Source organism: Rattus norvegicus, chromosome 3 (assembly GCF_036323735.1).
Source record: "Rattus norvegicus strain BN/NHsdMcwi chromosome 3, GRCr8, whole genome shotgun sequence".
NCBI classification, from domain to species: Eukaryota; Metazoa; Chordata; class Mammalia; order Rodentia; family Muridae; genus Rattus; species Rattus norvegicus.
The window spans coordinates 183472621-183489870 of NC_086021.1; the positions used below are offsets into that span (position 1 = coordinate 183472621).

Here is a 17250-nt window from a genome sequence, read left to right on the forward strand (position 1 = left end):
CCTGTCCCTCCTCCAGGTAGACAACACACATGTGTAGCCCTCCATGCTGAGAGTGTAGAGCCCTATGTACCGTCCTGTTATGCTTCCTCCTGACTCCCAGCTACCTTGCCCCAAACCTATGCCCCCAACCCCAGCAGCTGTCTCTACGTCACAGCTCTGCTGCACAAAGCTTTCTGATGGCCTAAATTCACCTCAGCCAGTGTTGGGAAAGAAGTTGTAGATATCAGCCCCGTTAGCAGCTAGGCTTGACTACTTAGCCACGTGGCCCTCAGCAGTTGGGAGCTCCATTGCAGTTGGGCTTCTCTAAGTTGCCATGAAGATGAAGTGAATTAAAGGAACATATAGTCCCCTGAGGCCTAGGATTCTACACTGCAGACGCTGCAAACAGGTCAATAAGAATGAGGGCTTCTGAATTACCAAGATGGAGCTTGGAGCAGTAAGCAGCTGGTACAGTGATACAGTGCCACCCTTGAAGCCCACAGAACTTCGGCCTGAGGCTTCGGAAGATAGTTCTCACCCAGGCCTCACTGTTTCCAAGAAGCAGGACTGAGCTGGGGAGAAGGGAACGGAGGGAACCCAAGAGGTACAGGGTAGAGATTAACACAGGGGCCACCTTTCCCGAGTCTGCTCAGATGCTGAGAGGCAAGCTGCAGATTTCAGAGCCTTCTTGGCGACTTCTATGCTCTCTATGCCAGGCTAGGCCCCACCCCATTGGGGAAGGGAGGCTCAGGGACAGACAGGGCAGATGTTATGTTGCCATGGCAATTGCCTAACTCTGCGGTACAGGCCACAGGTTACCAAGGGGCCACAAAAAGGGACCTAGGCAGCCATGCTGGGTTATCAAGCCTATCCCAAGCCCCGATGGAAGTTCATGGTTTATCCCTTGGTCTTCTCTTCTACAGACCCAGCTTGTGTTCATGAACAAGCCTCAGCCTCCTAGACCAATGTCACAGCAAAGTCAAAGACAGCGCAGCCAACGACTCAGCTCTGATGGCCCCGTGCTCCTGGGACAGGAACAGCTGCCCTACTTCAGAAGAGGCAAAGGGCCTACGAGGGCCAGCTCCCTCTTCAGATGAGTGACAAGGCTGGCTGGCAGCAGGCACCCAAGCTCAACAACAGGGGGCGGCCGCCTCTCACTCACGGCCATCCGTGGACGTATGGATGGCAGATTCAGAAGACCACAGGTTCCTTCATGTTATAAATTAAATATCTGATGATTCAAACACCAGTGAATAAGCTCTTATTATTCATACAGAAAGAATGGAGGGGGATGTATGGCTAAAATATCATCTAGACAGAACCGGGACCCAAGGCTGTTTTCTAGCTCTGGTCTTACACTGTGAGTGCTCACATCTGCCCTTCCTTCTGAGGCCCCGGGCGTGGTCTGTGCTGGGCTCATTCAGCTTCTTGCCTACAGCCCTAGGGACGCCTTGCATGGAGTTTGCTGCTCATTTCTCCATGACACCAAGGCAGGGCCAGGCCCACAGGCTTTTCTTCCTACACAGTTTCTGCAAGTGGTGGTTTGCCTGGGCTTCCTGCTCTAGACTGTCCTCCAAGCTTCCAGTTCTGCCTGTCCTCAGCCCCAGCCCCAGTTCCTCACCTGTTCCTGTCTCTGGCTTATTCATTGTCCTCATGGTCCCTCTTCTCAGGCTGGGCACTGTTCAGTCCCTAACCCTGCCCATATCTAGTCATAGCAAATGTGTCCTCCAAACCCCCTCCCTCCACCCTGCTGCCAACTGAGTGACCATTTGGCCTGTGACATTTAAAACCACATAGGACCCAATGCTTCCTTACTTGGCTCCACAGGCCTGGCCTCCAGCACACTTGCTTGCTGATTGACAGCTCAGGCCAGTCAAACCCTTTTCCAGTCAGGCTGTCTTAATTTGGCTGCCTCATCTCATGGATGGCCCACACAAGCCCATTCCTGTCCCTATAAGGAGAAGCCAAGCAGGGGACTGGGGGAGTTTTGAGCGGCAGGACAAGGTGTGGGCCATCTGCGTGCCTGTGACATGGGAGCACATGCCTAGAGCATGGTGTGATGTCCGCCACAGCTGTCTTCTTCTTGGCTTTCAACCCCAGTGGACCCCATGGCCCTGCTATTAATATGATACAAAGAGGCCTAGCAGCTGGCTAGGACACAATCTTTCCACACACACGATGGACTCCAAATGTCCCCACCATGCATTCTTCCCAAAGGGGCACAGCTGAGTCTGCCTGGGTGCCTGCTACTTAAGATATGTTGACTTGGTCTTGGAGAAAACAGAAATCGCCAAAGACCAATCTGGAGGCCTTTCAAGGGGCGCCAAGTGCAAGGGACAGCTGCAGGGAGCTCTGGGGCTTTTAACTGTTAATTGAGGCCCAAGGAAGCATCCACCCCGAGGAACATGGGAAAGCTGCTTAAGTGCTCCCTACTTGCTCTCTATGGGACAGAGAAGGTGGCCTCAACTTATCCAAAGAACCAAAAAAGGGCAATGACCACAAATGGAAAGCCACTGTTGTCCACCCCTGCCAAGGAAGTGTGTGCCTACTCCACCAGGGAAGATGGACGGCTGTCACAGCCATCCTCTGGGCTAACTGGCCTCACCTACACTTGGGTACACTTAAAAACTTCCTCAATAGGCTTCAGAATGTGTACATGAAAATAGGATTCTGGAAATATTTGAAGGCTCATACCGAGGCTCTGGCCTGAAGCAGAGCCTTCCCTGGTCCAAGGAATCTAGGAAGCAGCTCCCTGAAGCCTAAGGCCACACACAGGTCAAGCATTTTATGATAAGGGCTGCTTCCTCTGCAACGCAAACATGTCCAATGATGGCAAATGTCACAGCCAAGTCCCTCTAGACAACGGCTTCTGTCCATGCATTATTAGGAGGCAAATGTCAAGGAAAGAAAATAGGCCGAAGCCATTTATCCTGGTTGCAATTCAACTTATTAGAACCAGAATCGTCATCCTCCTCCTCCCCGGCGCAGACTGAGTCCTGTCTGGAAGTTGGGAGGAGGCTGGTGGTGAGACAGTCTGCTGCTGAGAACCTGAGCTCCATTCCTAGAACCCACAACCGTCCTGCAACTTCTGTACGTGTGTGCACCCCCTCAAAACAAACCCACACACTACACCACACATAAATCAATCCAAAAAGTCAGGCTGGGCATTGGGGCATAAATCTTTGAGCCCAGCACTGGGGAGGTAGACGAATCTTTGGATTCAAGGCCAGCTTGGTCTACAAAGTGAGTACAGGACAGCCAGGGCTATAAAGCAAAGCCCTGTCAGGGGGAAGGGGAACTAAAGGCTAAAAGCTAAGGAGTTGTGGAGGAGGAAAGTTACTGTTACATGCATTAAGAGTACTATGATAACAGTGGTCTATAATTACCACCATACTCTACTTACACTGTGACTAATTCAACAGTGTTAGGGCAGAGGCAGCAGCTGGGGCTGGGACAGGGACCTTGGCTTCTAAACCTGAGAGCATTCTCTAAATTGTGGCCATTCCTAGCTTCAACTGTCTAGATCCGGGATTAGAAGAGGAGGTCTCTTTTGGGCTTTGGTGCTATTACAGGAGGGGTAAGTGTCTATGATCTGAGTGAGGCCAAGAGCTCTTTGGGGGTCACCACCAATGCTGGCAAACGGCCTTATTTCTATACAAGTCCAGTCACCCTGGAGACTTAAGAAAATGAACTCACAAGCTAGAGCTCCCCACACCTGCCCCAGACCTCACCGCTACCCACTCCCCCATGTCCTCCCCCCTTTTCCATTCACAGCCAAGCTCCGAAACACAGGTTGCTGACTTTAACTTTCTTCTCTGATGGGCAAAAGCATGATTAAGCCAAGGTCACACCCAAGCCCCACAGGCAAGGAAAACAATCCTAGCCCTCTCCCACGCAGAGAGACTCGGAGCACAAAGTGACTTAAGCCTTGGCTCTGTGCGGCACTGTGGAGTTATTAGATAGAACATATCATTTAGACAACCACATATACCCAGTGGAGCTTCTAGCTTGCCATGGGTTCACGGGGCAGACATCTTGAGACACAGCAACCTTGCCTTTCTTGCCCCTCAACTCCACTGTCCGGCACGAGGTTTAAACAATCATGGGAGCTTTAGGGGCTGGATAGAATAACCAGCAGAAAGTCACCACCAAACCACATCCACCTTCACCTTGGCCAAGTCCTTCCGGCCTTGTGTCCACTTGGCCAGGCTTGACTACTGGGGCATGGTATAGTTCTATTTCTAGCCCCCAAGGCACTTCTAGTTCCTGCCTTTTCAAAAAGGAGCCAGTGGAATTCAGTGTTGAAGTGATCAAGAAAAGAATGTAGCACTGTCAACTGTCCATTTGGTTGTAGACAAAAATAGGTCTGATATCCAAAGGGTTGGCATCTGAGCTGGGCTCTCCATCCATCTGCACATCACTCTCCACTCGAAGACTCTTCCTCTGGTGCATTAAAATCTGAGAGAGTTCAGCCTATGCAGAGCGAGCCCACAACCTGGCTTTACTAGACTTTAAGACCCTACCCTCCCTTTCCCAGCCCATGTCCTTACTTGTTAACTTGTAAGGCTGGGTCTTGCTGGTCTTTTTTAGTTCTGGAACTTCTGTGCAAGTCCAACAAGCGGGAAGTGATGTGGAGCACTTCTAAAGACTTTCTCCTACTTCCATCTCAGTGTTTCTCCATCAAGGGCCACATTAGCCATCTCTGCATCCTCCCAAGAGTGCCTCTACCCTTCAGGCAATACAGGATGTTCAGCATGTAGGAACTTGGGGCACCCCGCTATCACACACCAGCTGTGCTCAGTGAAGGACACACAGACCCATCCCCTTTGGCACCCATGTTGTCCCCAAGCTTAGTGGCTGGCCTCTTGTCAGTAACTGGGTGCTTGCTTACCACCACCCATTTCATATCTCTATGGCCATTGCCAACTCTAGATTTCCCTTGTGCCTCCTGAGCCTGTTACCACATAAGAGCTTTGAAACACACTTGATTGGGTACCTCCTGGTCCCCAGGTAAGGGCTTCCTACACTGAACATCACTCCCAGACTCATCCCTGTCCCACCCTGCTGACTACCACCACAGGATCAGCCCTCCGTCTTAGCTCAAGCGCACAGGACACATTCCCAGGAAGGCATTTATCTCCTCTGGGGGCTCTGCAGTGCCTTGCAATACAATGCTGCTCCCCTCTGCAGAGGACACCCCGGCGTGCAGGTAGGGAGGCAGGTTCTGCAATGATTCACCACCACCACATATTGGGTTCTCTGTACTCCATGGCCTATCCTGTTTCAAAGACACAAACCCGCTGAGAGGAAATTAGAGTTGTATTTCCCACAGACACAATGCAGCTTGGCTGGGTCTGACTGGAGGGGCTCTTCCTACCTGAGATGATTACATTCTGCTCCACTATCTCTCACCTTTCCCGCCACTGCGGCCATTGGCTCACCACCTTTATTGGCATTACCGCCAACGTTGCCAGCATCAATGCTGACACCTAACACTCAGAGAGCAGTGACTGCACAGAAAAAGCTCTTGAAAGCAAGTCAAACAAGGCTGCCCTCCCTCATGTAATTTCAGAAAACACAGGGAGTCGTAAATTAAGAGTGAAGAAATTACAAAAGAACAAAAGAATAAAAACAGAAGCCTAACTAAAAGGTATTTGACAGATTAGAGCAGTAGTTCTCAACCTTCTTAACTCTGCAACCCGTTTACACAGGTCCTCATGTTGTGGTGACCCCAAACCATAAAATTATCTTCATTGCTACTTCCTAACTATCATTTTGCTGTTATGAATCATAATGTAAATATCTATGTATCTTCTGGTGGTCTTGCGTGACCCTGGTGAAAGGGCTCTTTGACCCTAAAAGGATCACACATAACCCACGGGTTGAGAACCAACTGCTGGACAAGAAATCTGTGGTGTTAAGAAAACCAAAAATTACCTTCTCAGCTTCTCCCTCGGGTCTGTGGCTGAGCACGTGATGCTTCAGTTCTGTGACTCTGTCCGGCTACTGCGCTGACAGCACTGGCGTTCTTCTCAGGGTTCCCGCTGGGCTAAGGTCTCCTGCAGAGCCGCAGATGCGCAGAGAACACTGACTTCACCTCCTATGAGCTGTGCTCTTGCTTCTCTGCCCCTGCCGCTCGTGGCCTAGACTTAATAGAAAGCCTAGCCATGTCCCCACTTGGTAGAACGTTGGCTATAGACCTGTCATCCATGCCTTTATTACACTAAACACGGCTCCTAGTTTTTTTCAGGGTGTATATTATAAAGGGATGTTGGGAGTTTAAAAAAATGGCCTTGTGAGTTCATTTTTGTGATGTCGGACACTTACAGATCTGTGTCTTTAACCACCTCTGCTTCCCTGAAGTGAAGTCTATGTAACTGTCATGAGGCATCTTGAATATGGTTTTAAATTTTTAGAATGTGTTTGTGTGTTATGTGCAGGGTGAGCCTGTGCTAAAGGATCCCGTTCTTCCCTCTAGTACGTGGGGGGGCGGGTCCTCGGCCTTGGCAGCAGGCTTATCCGCTGAGCCAGCTCACCGGCCCTGTGAGTTCTTGTTAGGCATTTTTTTTACCTGTGCAAAATTGGTCTATAATTTGTGTATGTTCCTGTGTCCAACCTGGTATCTGAAGAATACTGGTTTCTTAAGGAGTTTGGTAATGTTCCTGCCTACCCTGTTTTATGGAACAATTTGAGAAGTATTGGTCCTTGGCTCTTATGTTAAAAGTCTGGTCAAATTCACCAGTGAATCTATCTGAGCATATTTTTTTTTTTGAGTCAGGAGACTTTTTATTTCTATACCAACATCACCACTTACTATAGATTACTTTAAATTATTTACCTCATCCAGGTTTAATGTTGGCAGTCACATGCAATAGAAATTTTTTATTCAAAAAGAAAACTCACAATCCTTAGATTTTCCAGCTTGGCGGCCTGCATGGACTACACGTGTTTTGCTGCCTCCATTCCTTCCTTCTGCTGTGATGTAATTAATAAAATTAGATGTGTGATAGACGTTTCATGTCTAATTTACTTAACTGGGTCTTTATCCTTTTCGTTTGGTTTGGTTTAAGGTTTGTCAATGTTGCTCATCTTTTCAAAGAACAGCTCTCCTTTTCCTTGATTCTTTGTTTTGTCAAAATGTCCACATTGCTGGTTTCTGCCCTGGTGCACTTGTCTAATCTTGGTTTAACTCTTCATCTTCACCCAAGGCCATGAGGTGCATCAGTGAGCTGCTTATTTAGAATTTCGTGGGTTTTTTAAAGACATGTGTGTGTCTGTACACACACTCACACACACCCACATCTACCTGTGGGAGTTACAGGACGACCTGAAGGGCAGTCAGGTCTTTTGAGCACATGGGTCCTGGGGACTGAGTCGACTGATGCCTCCTGCCTGCTAGCCTTTTCCTTAAGGAAGCACTCAGAGCTAGAAATGCTCTGAAAACCACGCCCTTGTGAGCCGGCTGACCAAGTTTGCTGTGTTTCTTTCCACTTGCTTCTCAGAGTTTGATTTCCTTCCTTCTTTTTTGCCCCTCATTCACCTGCCTGTCACCCAGAGGTGTATGTGCTGTGTGGCCCCTGAGTGTGTGAATATTCTAGTTTCTCCTGCTAATTTATAACTTGATACAAAACAAGGAATTTTTAAAATTTTCTATATTTGTAAAGGCTTGCCTTGTGTCCTAATATCAACTCTATTTTAAATTATTTCAGGAGTGGTAGAATTCAGTTTAATTAAAAACAAAATTTCCTACTTATTTTTAAAATACCTAAAAACTTAAAGAAAAACATCGCACCATACAAAACTTCTTAACAAACAAAATAAGACAAGAAACCTAAAAGGTCGGAAAGAGGCTTATGTTGCCTCAGTAAAGGTCAGTCCCTTCCTGAATTAGTTTCAATGCACTGTCCATGCCTCTCTCTCTCCACACAGCAGCACTGGGCCATTGGTGGTGGAGGAGCTGAGCCCTCCCCACTCTCTCCAGAGGTCGGCTAAGCATGCCCTGGAGAGCTACTGGGGGCCTCATCAACCAGCCAATTCTAGAAGTAGCAGAATACGAGGGAAGTGTACAAAAATCAATATCATCCCATAAACACGTTATAAACAGCCCGAAAACCTAATGAGAAACAGACAGCCCATTCCCAAAGCAACACGAGTATCAAACGCCTGAGAAACCCACGTACGTTCTCTCTTCAAGCCTCAAACGCCGCACTTTACATTCAAATTGTATAAAGAAAATACAAACCTTTAACGTGGGAAAGACTTGAATAAATAACGAGACAGGACTCCGGGCTTAAGACTAAATGCAGAAGAGACCACAGCGCTTCCCCCATTTAATTTATAGACTGAATGCAGTTCCAGGCAAAATATCACCAAAGCCATTACAGAACTTGATAAAAATGGTTTTTAAATTTGTATAGGAAAATAAATGGGCAAAACTATCAGAGAACGAGGATGCAGTACGCATGAGGAAGCCACAGGCGCTGGCAGGTCTTAAAACTCGGCATAAAACAACGATGGCCAGGCTGTAAAGCAACCGAGGGACACATTGGGAAGACGGTACAATTTAACAAACTCAACAGGAATAGACCAGATCACAGTACGAAAGTGCAGACCACAGGATGAGTCAACCCTTGGAGGCAAAAACCTCCTTCAAAACCTGCTTAGCCCAGGATAGACAGAAGGGCTCCCTCCCCCTCCCCCCACCTCTCTCTCTCCCTGCTTTCATTTTAATAAGAGAGACATCAGAAAATGTCAAAGGGACAAGATGGCTATTTCCTGATACTGAGGGGAAAGCAGGCTTTCCTATTCAAATTTCACAAGGTCCATCTCAAGTCCTCCATTCCTGAAGCACTTACAGTCAAAGGCACGCGGAGGCAGAGGATTAAACCACAGTGTTCTCTAATTGTGCTGTTGTGTGAGGTAGGGAGGCTGTGCCCACACATCTGCCTGCTCTGTCGCACCTTTCGGCAGGCACTCAAACGACCATAGGGCCTTCCCACACACTGTAGCTCCCAGAGAACCCACAGGAGATCACATGACTAAGCTTCATTCTGCTCCATCCATCCAAGCCTTCTTCTATCATGGATGATGGATGGGTCAGGTGGGAAGCCATTGCCAGCATGAGAAGAAGCCCACGATTAATGAAGGATTTAATAACAACGGTGAGGGCTGGACCTAAGGTGACACTTGGTCAAAAGCTCCATTGCACACCATGTGAAGTCACCCTGAGTGCCATCAGGAACCATGGCATCTTAACATAGTACGCCGGTCAGTAAACTGGCTCAGGATCTCACGGTGGTGCCCAGAAAGGTAAACAGCAGAGATGGACAGGGGCTGGTTAAAGGGGGCCTGGGATGGATCCCACACCCGTGAAGCTTCTAGGCAGTACACGAGCCCATGTGTTTGGGGGCGGGCTCAACCCCACTACTGCATAGGGAAGAGGGGAGGGAGGTCGGCAGGCAGTCTTTGAAAACAAAGCCAAGTGAGAAATAAACAGATACCTCAGAATCCTCTTTATCTCAGAGCTCAGCTCTGTGCATGAGGCCATTTTGCCCAGTTATCAGGACAGGCTGATTACAGAGCCCAGACTCATTTGCCTGAAGATAATTGCCTCAATTCTCCACTTCACTCTGCACATATAGAAAGAGTCCCAGTCTACTGCGGCCTCAGTGACTAGACATGTAAAATTGGTCTAATCATAGTTTGAAGAGCTCAAACTGAAAGGATTCTATGAGCTCCAGCCTGAACCATGACACCACTCAGGGCTTCTTCCCTCTGGCTGGAGGCTCACCCACTCCCTGACTCCCTCCCCAGGTCTGAAGGGTGACTCAGAACCTCAGGCAAAGGAGGTTCTCGGTCCATGGTGGCTGGAGAGGGAAGTGAGACGCTCTGGAAAGCAGAGCTCAGAGTAAAAAGCCCTTGGGGTAGCCAGGTTCAGAGCAGCCAGTAGTGTCTCCACCCCAAGATGCCAGTTCTAGGTAGAAGCTAAGGCAGAAGACGTCCAAGACCACGAGAAGCACCTGGACTAGTCTTACACACAGAGAGCTCAGCTGCAGCAGATGAGGAGAGAACTCTAAATCCAGGCTGGGAAGCGGGCAAAGCCCACTTCTGACCTCTACAGCACCAAACAAGGCTCAGAGCCCAGAAAGGCCAACCTCCAGGACCAAACAGAACCAACAAGGACACACGCTTCTGAGGGCCTGGGCATCGGGCTCTATGAGGGGAGGACCTACGGGCTTTCTCTGGCTCCCGAGTGTAGAAATATCTCATTCCACAAAGAGGGACAGGCAGAAGGAATTCTGCTATGTGTATGTGTTTATGGGCATAGAGTGGAGGGCAAGAAAAGGAGGGTTGATGGCTTCAGCCCTGATCCCCTCTTACCCGCAACAAGAACAACACAGATAAACCAATGATGGTCAGGACAGAACCCAGACACATCCTAAAGAAACCCCTCCCCCTTGTTTCCTTTTAGCTTTGGCTGGCCTTTCCTTCTCCTAAATTACAAAACCAGGAGCTTGGGGTTTTCACCATTTCTACTGGTGAGAGTCAACTGAGATCACTGTGGTCTGAGTAACAGCAAAATAGCACTTGGAGAGACGAACCACATGTTCCCCACGTTGCCCAGTCCCCTTGGGGAATGGGAGGGAGGGGCCTATGCCAAGTTCCAGTGGGGTTGAGCCTTTCTGGTTGATTGCCACGGTGAGGAGTAGGGAATATCTCAAAGTCCCTCAATTCATTTCTCTCCAAAGGAAAGTTTGACTGTCTTAAAAGTCATGTTCGGGAGCGATTGTGGCTGCTGACCAGGCAAGGCAGAACCCAGCCTGTACTGTAGGTCTGGTTTCTGTAAGACCTGTGTCCCCAGACCCATGTGACTCACTGGTTCCCAGCGTGTTGCTCTGCACACACAGCAGGTAGACTGGGGGCAAGTCTCTGTTTGAAAAGCAAAAATAGACAAAAACAAAACAAAAAACAAAAAACAAAAACCCAAAAAACAAAACAAAACAAAAAAACCCTCACAATGTAGAAGTCTGAGTAGGTTTTAAAGACAAAGGTGATGGCAAAGATCAGCACTGGCCCCAGACGCTGGACGGACTTTACCTGTGACCTCACAGGGATTCGTGTTGCTCGATGGCAGGTGCTGTCCATTCTCACTGACTTCAATCTTCCCACCATGCCAGGAACAGTGTCTAGGTCATAAAAGTGGCTCAATTCAAGATCACTAAATAGCCAATCTCATCTGTAATTTCCGAGACAACTCTAGGAGGGAGGCCCAGAAGGCCGATGTAATTAATAGATGGGCCTGACTGATGCCTTTGCTCTAGAAGTGAGTGAGCCGGGCTGGCCAGCCAAGGTTTTCAGGAGCTCCAGAACAGGCCCTGGGCCACTTTCAGCTACCTGGGTTGACTCAAACACTCCCTCCTGTCAGAGTCTTCTGAAACGGAGGCAGACTGGAGGCTTGAGTAAACCCCCCCCACCCCCACAGCCCTGGGGCAGGGCAACTAGAGAGGGCTGCAGTCAACCTTGTCCTAGCTCTAGCAGCTTCAAGAGCACCATGGAAACGTCTCGATTAGCACGTGGTCATCTGTGCTTTGACCTAGCATAGCTTCTGATGAAGAGTCCATTCTATTTCAGAGCCCTAATTGCTAGACTATCCCTCTTTGGGCTGAAGCCTATGTGTACACAGCACCCAGAGGTCCTCATTTTGCCCCCTGGAGCTATGTGAAACCCTCATAAGCCTTTCTCATATGGCAAACCCTTAGGGAGCTCAAGACAATCTTCTTCACAATACATCCGAGTAGGAGTCCTTCTGTATGATTCTGTAACCAACTGGAAAGTGCTTTCCTGTCCGGCTGGTCTAGGAGCTCCTTCTGGAAGCCTGAAGGTAATACATGACCACACTTCATTTACCAGCAGTCACAGAGAACCCCTTGTACCTCAGCTGGTAACAATCAAGGTCGTTCATCTCCTACTTGGTCCCTTTTGAAATTCACTCTGGAGCAAGCACTTTTTAAAGTCACGCACGTAATGCATTTTAAAGAGCATTTCCTGTGCAGATCCATTTGCTCGACCTCCGCGCTAAGTGCGAGATGGAACTGTCTTTCAGTACAGCCCCGTTTGTCCTCCCGGAGTCGGACTGTTCAGTACAGCCCCGTTTGTCCTCCCGGAGTCGGACTGTTCAGTACAGCCCCGTTTGTCCTCCCGGAGTCGGACTGTTCAGTACAGCCCCGTTTGTCCTCCCGGAGTCGGACTGTTCAGTACAGCCCCGTTTGTCCTCCCGGAGTCGGACTGTTCAGTACAGCCCCGTTTGTCCCTCCCGGAGTCGGACTGTTCAGTACAGCCCCGTTTGTCCTCCCGGAGTCGGGACTGTTCAGTACAGCCCCGTTTGTCCTCCCGGAGTCGGACTGTTCAGTACAGCCCCGTTTGTCCTCCCGGAGTCGGACTGTTCAGTACAGCCCCGTTTGTCCTCCCGGAGTCGGACTGTTCAGTACAGCCCCGTTTGTCCTCCCGGAGTCGGACTGTTCAGTACAGCCCCGTTTGTCCCTCCCGGAGTCGGACTGTTCAGTACAGCCCCGTTTGTCCTCCCGGAGTCGGGACTGTTCAGTACAGCCCCGTTTGTCCTCCCGGAGTCGGACTGTTCAGTACAGCCCCGTTTGTCCCTCCCGGAGTCGGACTGTTCAGTACAGCCCCGTTTGTCCCTCCCGGAGTCGGACTGTTCAGTACAGCCCCGTTTGTCCTCCCGGAGTCGGGACTGTTCAGTACAGCCCCGTTTGTCCCTCCCGGAGTCGGACTGTTCAGTACAGCCCCGTTTGTCCTCCCGGAGTCGGACTGTTCAGTACAGCCCCGTTTGTCCTCCCGGAGTCGGGACTGTTCAGTACAGCCCCGTTTGTCCTCCCGGAGTCGGACTGTTCAGTACAGCCCCGTTTGTCCTCCCGGAGTCGGACTGTTCAGTACAGCCCCGTTTGTCCTCCCGGAGTCGGACTGTTCAGTACAGCCCCGTTTGTCCTCCCGGAGTCGGACTGTTCAGTACAGCCCCGTTTGTCCTCCCGGAGTCGGACTGTTCAGTACAGCCCCGTTTGTCCTCCCGGAGTCGGGGTTGTTCAGTACAGCCCCGTTTGTCCTCCCGGAGTCGGACTGTTCAGTACAGCCCCGTTTGTCCTCCCGGAGTCGGACTGTTCAGTACAGCCCCGTTTGTCCTCCCGGAGTCGGACTGTTCAGTACAGCCCCGTTTGTCCTCCCGGAGTCGGACTGTTCAGTACAGCCCCGTTTGTCCCTCCCGGAGTCGGACTGTTCAGTACAGCCCCGTTTGTCCTCCCGGAGTCGGACTGTTCAGTACAGCCCCGTTTGTCCTCCCGGAGTCGGACTGTTCAGTACAGCCCCGTTTGTCCCTCCCGGAGTCGGACTGTTCAGTACAGCCCCGTTTGTCCTCCCGGAGTCGGACTGTTCAGTACAGCCCCGTTTGTCCCTCCCGGAGTCGGACTGTTCAGTACAGCCCCGTTTGTCCTCCCGGAGTCGGGGCTGTTCAGTACAGCCCCGTTTGTCCTCCCGGAGTCGGACTGTTCAGTACAGCCCCGTTTGTCCTCCCGGAGTCGGACTGTTCAGTACAGCCCCGTTTGTCCCTCCCGGAGTCGGGGCTGTTCAGTACAGCCCCGTTTGTCCCTCCCGGAGTCGGACTGTTCAGTACAGCCCCGTTTGTCCTCCCGGAGTCGGGGCTGTTCAGTACAGCCCCGTTTGTCCCTCTCGGAGTCGGGGCTGTTCAGTACAGCCCCGTTTGTCCCTCCCGGAGTCGGGGCTGTTCAGTACAGCCCCGTTTGTCCCTCCCGAGTCGGGGCTGTTCAGTACAGCCCCGTTTGTCCCTCTCGGAGTCGGGGTTGTTCAGTACAGCCCCGTTTGTCCCTCCCGGAGTCGGACTGTTCAGTACAGCCCCGTTTGTCCCTCCCGGAGTCGGGGCTGTTCAGTACAGCCCCGTTTGTCCCTCCCGGAGTCGGACTGTTCAGTACAGCCCCGTTTGTCCCTCCCGGAGTCGGGGCTGTTCAGTACAGCCCCGTTTGTCCCTCCCGAGTCGGGGCTGTTCAGTACAGCCCCGTTTGTCCCTCCCGGAGTCGGGGCTGTTCAGTACAGCCCCGTTTGTCCCTCCCGGAGTCGGGGCTGTTCAGTACAGCCCCGTTTGTTCCTCCCGGAGTCGGGGCTGTTCAGTACAGCCCCGTTTGTCCCTCCCGGAGTCGGGGCTGTTCAGTACAGCCCCGTTTGTCCCTCCCGGAGTCGGGGCTGTTCAGTACAGCCCCGTTTGTCCCTCCCGGAGTCGGGGCTGTTCAGTACAGCCCCGTTTGTCCTCCCGGAGTCGGGGCTGTTCAGTACAGCCCCGTTTGTCCCTCTCGGAGTCGGGGCTGTTCAGTACAGCCCCGTTTGTCCCTCTCGGAGTCGGGGCTGTTCAGTACAGCCCCGTTTGTCCCTCCCGAGTCGGGGCTGTTCAGTACAGCCCCGTTTGTTCCTCCTGGAGTCGGGGCTGTTCAGTACAGCCCCGTTTGTCCCTCCCGGAGTCGGACTGTTCAGTACAGCCCCGTTTGTCCCTCCCGGAGTCGGGGTTGTTCAGTACAGCCCCGTTTGTCCCTCCCGGAGTCGGGACTGTTCAGTACAGCCCCGTTTGTCCCTCCCGGAGTCGGGGCTGTTCAGTACAGCCCCGTTTGTCCCTCCCGGAGTCGGGGCTGTTCAGTACAGCCCCGTTTGTCCCTCCCGGAGTCGGGGCTGTTCAGTACAGCCCCGTTTGTCCCTCCCGGAGTCGGGGCTGTTCAGTACAGCCCCGTTTGTCCCTCCTGGAGTCGGGGCTGTTCAGTACAGCCCCGTTTGTTCCTCCTGGAGTCGGGGCTAAAATGAATTTGTAACCATACATCTGAATGGGGCTTGAAAATGTGTGTTTTTTTTTAAATGTCTGTAGGCTGATTAAAATGCATCTTGCAAAGAAAGAGCAACGCTAATGCAGAATCCTAGTCCAAAATGTGTATTATGTAATGCATATTTTTTAATAATTCGGGCAGTAACCGTGTTTCTGTATCAGTGGATGGGCTCTGGGCTGCCATGGCTATCATAGGCATAAAACTTTCCCCCTGAAAAACAAGGCACTTTCCTACACACACTAAAAGCCATCAGCCCCTCACTGCTGGCAGCTGGCATCAGTTCCCATCGAATGGGCATTTGCCAACGCCCATGTCCCCCTTCCTCTCCATGTGCCCTAAAATTGGCTAGACCAATGTCTTTGTGCTCCATACGATGTCGGCAGAACTGTTTTAACTGAAATAGATAAATAAATAAAAAATAACGTAGGGTATGGGAGTGGTCATAGCCCTCAGACACCCCCATCTGTCAGGGTGGAAAGGCAGAGATCAGGACCTGAGATCCCAACACCACAACCCCGAGCAGGGGCTCAGGAGTCTCAGGAACCCCACTCGTCAGCAGGGCAGACTGGATCACAGCCACACTTGTTTATGAGCATTGCTCACCCAATCCCACTCTTAACACAACAGCATTTAAGGCTATACAAGAACTCCTAGACCACAAGATGCAGGACCAACAGTCAAGATACAGGGATACAATCTTCAGCCATGCAGAGTGGCTGGGACCTATGTCCGTAACACTGCCTCTGGGAGCTTCAACGCAGCCTGGTGCTGAGGTCAAGTGTGAGAGTCTAAGTGACCTAGGGCCAGCACCAGTGTCACGACATTAAGAAGGAACCCTGGGGGAGCAGTTTGGAGAGGCAGCAGCACCTCTATGACTCTTCACATGAACTCAAGGGAAAAAACAGTCCAACATGGGACATGTGTCCCACATAAAAAACACAAAACAACAAAAACCCTGCCAGGACTTCACCCCCCACCCCCAACACAGCTCCGCTAGTATATGTTTTAAAGAAAGGCACTCGATATTTAACAAGGCAAGAGGCAAGATAAACAAGCCCCACACCCACTTACCACAGGGCTCCATCCCCTTCTGGACCTACCTGAGTCCATCAGCTTTACCAGCGGTCAGGAGCAAGCAGGTCTTTTAACCTTGGCCTTCCGAGTCCAACGGCACGATCCAGTGGTCTTTGGCCGCCCCCTAGCCATGATGCTCTGGCTGACGCACCTGTTTTTCTCGTGTAGCGTAAGCTAGATGAAGTATCGATGCTGGAAGAATGCGCTGGTTAAGATACATTAACCCCCTCAAGACCCCTTTCCCTAATCCAAGACCTGCTCGGTCTTCAGCACCTAGAACAGAGCTCCGCGTGTGCCGGGAACTCAAGTGTGTTGGTTGAACCCGCTCAGCTGAAATGTATCAGAATCCGAGCTCAATGACTACCCTAAAAATCCACGCGGAGAGCAGCAGTTGAAGGGACTTCTCATGGCTACTCAGCTTCCTATGGTCTTTCAGCACACCTCAGTGGAACAGTGTTCTCCATGTGCTGACTATTGGCTTGCAAATTCCTACCTCTACAGCCGCGGCGGGAGGTGGGGGGGGGCTTGTCAACGGGTTTCATACCTTCTTAGAAGCCGCTCTAATTACCATTACTTTAACAGCCCCGACGAAAGTAGCCGTCTTTGTTATAATTAGTGTTTACATGAGGTTCCGATCCTCAAGCATTCAAGCTCTTCGGTCATTAACATTCATTCCCGTATGGACCCTCATTCCCCTGAATATTTACAATTTTGCCTTCTGGTTTTCAGTTATTTGGTGGCTATGCTCATGGAGAAAAAGTTGAGGAATGGGGACAAATCCCCGTGGGAATCTACACTTGGCGTTTAATATCCGCTAACCTGTAGCTATCTCACTCCCTTCGCTCGCTAGACCTCGATATCTGTCCCCCCCACTCTCGATGCTTTGGCCAAATCTTCTCAAACAAGGTTCCCGCCTGCCACCTGCCGGCCTACTAAGGTCTGCGCCATGAGCTCTGCGCCACCGCAACAGCTCGCGGGGAGGCACTCCCGCCCCCAAACACCTCCCTACTGCACATGCCCGGCAGAAGTCCGCGCAACTTTATAGGGCCTCATTGCCCCGTCTCTCCTCAGTCTCCTCTATCCTCTCCCTGACGAGAGGACTGGAGGAGGCACCTCTCCGAGTCTTAGACTTCAGTCTGAGACTTAGTGAGAGGAGCCCCGAGGAGACAACCCTTCTCTCTTCTTTACCTGTTCTTTTCTTTTACTTACAGACGCAAGCTGAGGCGCGGAGCTTTAGAAAGTTCGCAGTGGTTGGAAGGTAGGTGCATTCCTTCATTTTGCCCCGAGGTGAGACTGGGGTTTCCGG

The 17250-nt window shown here is 51.0% G+C and overlaps 1 protein-coding gene across 2 annotated transcripts in view; it reads left to right on the forward strand.

The window, feature by feature from the left end:
- Positions 1-17027: 17027 nt before the first annotated feature.
- Positions 17028-17250, forward strand: part of Gnas (GNAS complex locus) — a 64923-nt gene continuing 64700 nt past the window's right edge. For both annotated transcript variants that reach the window (NM_001159653.1, NM_001159656.1), the window contains exon 1: positions 17028-17202. The gene's annotated coding sequence lies outside the window, so the exon portion shown is untranslated. The remainder of the gene's footprint in view (positions 17203-17250) is intronic.